Below are 6158 nucleotides of genomic sequence, written 5' to 3'. Positions count from 1 at the left end.
ATGCCTTAATTGTAGTAGCTTATCTGTATTATGTGGCTGGCCACCCCTTTACAACTCGGAAGGCATGGTTTTGCAGATAAATGAGTAAAAGTGAACTACACTCTTAAAAGAAAAGCTTCCTGTAGGATCCGTTAGGATAATATAAGGTTAAAAAATATACCTTAAGATGAATTTCCAAGCCTATACTCTGCCATCAGCTCGTTGTTGAACCGTTGTAGACTTCAGGGGTTCTTTGAAGAAGCCTTTTCAAAAGAGGGGTTCGTTTTGGAACCAGCAGCGCCCTCGTGAGTAAAGGGCGCCCAGCGCAGAATTCAAATTGGGACCGTTGGTCAAAAGACAACTGGAAGCGGGAAGCGCGGATGGTTGGAGAGACGCGACCAATAAGAGATGACTTGCAACGGATTGACGTGAAAGGTGAGTGATACCTTAGCTATTCGCTAGCTAAGATAATAATTCATCAAACTACTATCAAATTACTAAAAAACAATACATGATGTAATGTACTCTTGGTTTTTCATTAGCTAGCCAAGCTACATAGCCTGTAATGTTAGCTGGTAATTGTTGTATAAATGTTGGTACGTTTTAGGCTAACGTTAGCTACAGTAGCTAGCTAGTTAAAGTTACTGTAACGTTAGCTAACTTTAGCTAGCTAGACTCAATATTGAGAAATTGTAGTCATTTAAACCCATGATATACTTTCTCACCATCTCCTTCCATCCTCCTCCCTTTAGTACCTGGCTTATCCTGCCCCTGTCCAGTTAAGTGGTGGAGAGTTTTGAAGCTGTGAGCTCTGATAGAGAAATGTATCAACCACCACAAACAGGTAAGACACACACACACACACACACACACACACACACACACACACACACACACACACACACACACACAGATGACCCAATGTAGATTATGTTCGACTTGACAAAAAGAAGAATACATAAAGCAGATCAGATTAGTTAGATGCATTTGATATTGAATACTCATGTTGTTTATGTTGTGTTTGTGTCTAATTGATGTCTTTCAGGTTGGCGTATTGGGGCGGATTGTTCTGTCCTCTGTATTTCAGACCAAAGCAAGACAATGTTTAAAGCTCGCTATGGATCTACTAACAGGTTAGCCTCTATAAAGTATTTGGATGTATTTGAAGTGTGATTATAGTGTGTTCTGTGTTACTCCTTTGTCTATCCAATACTAACTGAATGGTGAATGAATGTATTTACAGTGAATCAATCAATCAATCAATACAGTTTGATTATAGTGTGTTCTGTGTAATTCCTTCATCTTTTCCAATACTAACTGAATGGTGAATGAAGGTATTTGCAGTCAATCAATCAATCAATCAATACAGTGTTTGAACAAAATTCAACTCCAGTTGAAGAACTGGGACAAGCTATACATCTCATTGCGGGGTAGGCCACATGTTATGAAGATGGTTAAAGCTCCTAAACTGAATTACATCATCAGCATGTTTCCACTGTCCATACCTGCCTACACCTTTAACACCATAGACAAAATGATTCATTTGGACTATTAAAAGGGCCAGGATGAACCAAGCTAGATTACAGGTAAAGACTTAGAAGGGAGGATTAGGAAGCTCCCTAACATGTAATTATAGCAAGAAGCCTTTATAACTGCCCAGATAGGCTCTCTTTATTGAGAACTCTAATAGGCCAATTTGGGTTGACATGGAAGAAGAACTTAATGCCCCATTTGGAGCATCATATTATCTGAGTCAACACTTAAATGTGGGACTGCAGAATCCCATAATGTCCCATACTAAGAAATATGGCGTCAGATAAATAAGAGACAGACATCTTCACCTTTCCTGACAAGCTCTGCTTCTTTATGGAACAACCATAAATACAAATGAGGAGGAAAGGTGGTTGTCTGGAAAGACACATTTTTTTTTCTCACTTTTGCTTCATGTGTCAACTTTAATTTGAGTGTGGCTGTGGAAGACTGGTCCCTTGATGATGTCTGCAAGTGGCTGACTACCAATGATCTCCATGATTCCATCCCATCATTCCAAGGTTCACAATCTTTCTGAAGAATGCCAACTCTCTTCAATTGTCCACTTTGCAACGAGCATACTGTCTTTGTGTCCAGACCGACTCACACATATTGGCCTCTATCACCAGCATGAACCACATTTTCTAATTACCTGTGGAATTAATGGGTGTGGGAAAGCAAATATATGTTTTAGCGCCTATCGGTCACACATCTACCAAAACCACAGAGCTTTTAAGCCCAACTTAGATGAGAATTGCCCTCATGATGAATTTGAGACGGGGACTGATCCCATTGAAGATGACATGAGCGATGTAGAGAAGTCTGCCAGAGGCTGAATATGTTCAAGCCACAGAGATCAACACTGAGCAGCTAATTGAAGGTCTCAAAAGAATATCTATTTTTTGATTTTGGAAATCATGAAAAGAACACTGCATCCCAGCTACGGTATAGAATAGCATTAAAACAAGGTGATTTCAATACAGCTACATAGTACCCAGGCTATATTAATATAAAGAGACATGAGACAAAACAATCATAATGAATAAGATTACATGGACAGGGAGACCTGATCCTAGGTCAGCACTCCTCCTCTGAGACACTTCCCAGGAGTCACCAGGACCAAGAAACATAACACTTACTGTTGTAAAGTCTAGTTACAGCAGGTGTTTACTGCCATCTAGTGGAAGATACCAATAAAACACTTTATTATCAGGGTGGGGAGACGGTTGAGCTGAAACAGGAAGTAAAGTTGTTCTTTTGAACAGGATCCATTTTAAGACGACAGAGCAGAAAACGCTATATGGAGAGAACTAAAAAATAAAGTGAGTATTTCTAAGTATTTCTGAACAATAATCTATTCTAATGGACAGAGTAAGAATGAATACCTGGAATGAGATAGTACTAGTTAGTAGAACTGCTACTTGAGCTTAGTTGCTGACAGACAGCAGTTTTCAAAGTGTTATCACATGTTATCAGTCAAACGTCTGGTAAAGATCGTGGAGGAGCTTTTAAATGATAGGGTTTTATGTTTATCTCAGGGTTGAAAAGCATATAACTGTAGCTATGTGGGTGTGTTTCAGCAGGGTGAGATCAGAGAGATGCTTCCAAGTCAGTATTTTTCTGAACTCATAAAATCCTTTACACAATCTGATGGGATGAATGTTCAACCCCATTTAAATAACCATATGGTTTATATAGTACCTTTAAGTTAAGACCTCACAGATCTGTTCATGGCAAAGCAGGTCAATTAATGATATTAATTGACTCTTAAGGAATATAACTTATAAATCATGAGCCTCATCTTGAGGAGTCACCTGTGACAGTATTCATAAAGAGTAGGAGTACTGATCTGGGATCAGTTTTTCCTTTTAGATCATAATGAAACAGATTAAATGGACAGGGGGGACCTGATCCTAGATCAGCACTCCTCCTCTGGGAAACTGCATGTATGAAACCGAACACATAGTCGTAGTCTAGTTACCGCAGGTGTTTACTGCCATCTAGTGGAAGATACCAATAAAACACTTTATTATCAGGATGGGGAGACGGTTGATCTGAAACAGAAAGTAAAGTTGTTCTTTTGTACAGGATCCATTTTGAGACGACAGAGCTGAAAACGCTATATGGAGAGAACAAAAAAATAAAGTGAGTATTTCTAAGTATTTCTGAAAAATAATCTATTCTAAAGGACAGAGTAAGATAATGAAACCTGGAATGAGATATTACTAGTTAGTAGAACTGCTACTTGAGCTGAGTTGCTGACAGACAGCAGTTTTCAAAGTGTTATCACATGTTATCAGTCAAACGTCTGGTAAAGATGGTGGAGGAGCTTTTAAATGATAGGGTTTTATGTTTATCTCAGGGTTTCTCAATCCTTTTGTTCTTGCCCAGCATTTATACACCTGATTCAACTAATCATCAGATATTTTAAGACAGTTGAATATTTGAGGCATACAAATGAACATTCTCAAATTAAAACCTTTTGGATTTGTAGGCCTGTTTACAATTATTATAGGCCTACAGGAATTCACATTTTGGAGGGAAAAAATCACAGCTAAACCTGGTGGACATTTAATTTAATGACCAATTGAATGCTCTAAAACGTGCCAACTCTGCTCACCCGGGGAGCCGGCCAATGCAAAACGAATTTACCCAGTCACCGTTATAACTTTATTTCCTTATTTGAAATTGAAAGTGACTTTGTAGCCTACGCAGTTACAAAATGTCTGTTCAAACTGTGGCGCATATGGAACATTAGAACAGTGGTGGAAAAAGTAAAGATACCTTTAATAGAAAATGACTCAACTAAAAGTGAAAGTCACCCAGTAAAATACTACTTGAGTAAAAGACTAAAAGTATTTGATTTTAAATATACTTAAGTATCAAAAGTAAATGTAATTGCTAAAATATACTTAAGTATCAAAAGTAAAGAGTAAAGTAGGAATAATTAAAATTAAAATTACTTATATGAAGCAAACTAGACGGCACAATTTTCTTGTTATTTTCATTTTACGGATAGCCAGGTAACATTCCAACACTCAGACATAATTTTTAAAAAGCATTTGTGTTTAGTGAGTCTGCCAGATCAGAGGCAGTAGGGATGACCAGGGATGTTCTGTTGATAAGTGCTGAATTTGACCATTTTCTGAATGTAACAAGTACTTTTGGGTGTCAGGGAAAATGTATGGAGTAAAAAGTACATCATTTTCTTCATGAGATGCAGTGAAGTAAAAGTAAAAGTTGTTAAAAATATAAATAGTAAATTACAGATACCCCAAAAACGACCTAAGTAGTACTTTAAAGTATTTTTACTTAAGTACTTTACACCACTGCATTAGAAGACAGATAAATGTGTTGATTTAGAAAGAAAGACGGGCAGATTCTGCTAGGTAGGCTACGAACTATTATAAAGTTAGGTCGTCATCACAGTAGGTTTGAGCTACAGTATGATGACTTACCAACCTGATGGTCTCCGTTGGAAATGTTGTGGCAAAATGTTGTACACTCAGTGTATTAAAATATGTAACATAAACAACAAATGATATGCTCAGATACACAAAATACATCTGGTTTCAGATCTAGAAGATTCTCCAAATTCTCAAATTTAAAATGCCTCTGGGTACAGTGGTACTGTTCGTTTGCATGGCCCGGTGCTACGGGTGAGTGGACATTTAATTTAAGGACCAATGGAATGGTCTATAACGTACCAACTCTGCTCACCCGGGAGCCGGCCAATGGAAAACTAATTTACCCAGTCACCGTTATAACTTCATTTCTTACTTGAAATTGAAAGTGACTTTGTAGCCTACGCAGTTACAAAATGTCTGTTCAAACTGTGGCGCATATGGAACATTAGAACAGTGGTGGAAAAAAGTAGTCAATTCTCATACTTGAGTAAAATTAAACATAGTGAACCTGGAGGCAAAGCGAACCCCACATTCTAACTAAATGTTGTTTATTAGCACTCAAATCTATCAATGGCATTTTCGGCACAATTTGGTCAAAGCCCCAAGCGTTCAGAAAGCCTCTGTTTCCCACCACTAGTGGACACCACCATGAGTGTCTTTCAGAACCCCTCCTAAAACCACCTGTTTCGTTTTGGTTGTTGTTAATGACTCTTTGTTAGTTCCTTCTTCTGTTTGAGAGACAATGTTTTATTTATTGTTGAGGAATGTAGTAGCAATGTTCATGTGATTAAATTAAATCACCCGACTGTTTGGATATGTCTGTTAGTAAATGTTTTATTTCTAAGAGATCATGAGTAAAAGAGAACAATTGACATTCTAGAATGAGTTGTCACTGTGTTCACCACAACCAACATGCTGCATCTCTGTTTAGGGGTCAGTGGTCTAAAATGAGTCTCTCTGGAGAGAGAGAGGAGGGGGTCCCTGCCTCTAAAATGAGTCTCTCTGGAGAGAGAGAGGAGGGGGGCCCTGCCTCTAAAATGTGTCACTCTGGGGAACATGACACCAAAGCTAAGAGGTGAGATTACAATTTTATGAAGAATGTATTAATTTTATTTACAAAATAAATAGCTATTTTAAGATGAATACACTTACTGTAAATCACTCTGGATTAGAGTATCTGCTAAATCAGGAGTTCTCAATCCGGGGTCCGCGGAGGTACTGCAGGGGTTCTGCAGCACCCTG

General features: G+C 38.1%; 1 long non-coding RNA gene across 2 annotated transcripts; it reads left to right on the top strand.

The window, feature by feature from the left end:
- The first annotated feature begins 353 nt into the window (after positions 1–353).
- Positions 354–5874, top strand: LOC123485167. Of its 2 annotated transcripts, XR_006658883.1 has the most exons (5): positions 354–414; positions 732–823; positions 1025–1112; positions 2775–2831; positions 5848–5874. It is a non-coding gene; the product is annotated as an uncharacterized LOC123485167 (long non-coding RNA). The 2 variants fall into 2 exon arrangements; XR_006658884.1 differs by lacking the exons at positions 2775–2831; positions 5848–5874 and adding an exon at positions 3598–3623.
- The last annotated feature ends 284 nt before the right edge of the window (positions 5875–6158 follow it).

Source organism: Coregonus clupeaformis, unplaced genomic scaffold (assembly GCF_020615455.1).
Source record: "Coregonus clupeaformis isolate EN_2021a unplaced genomic scaffold, ASM2061545v1 scaf0589, whole genome shotgun sequence".
NCBI lineage: Eukaryota > Metazoa > Chordata > Actinopteri > Salmoniformes > Salmonidae > Coregonus > Coregonus clupeaformis.
The sequence above is the reverse complement of the archived record's forward strand: the minus strand, read 5'-3'. Positions and strand labels throughout refer to the sequence as shown.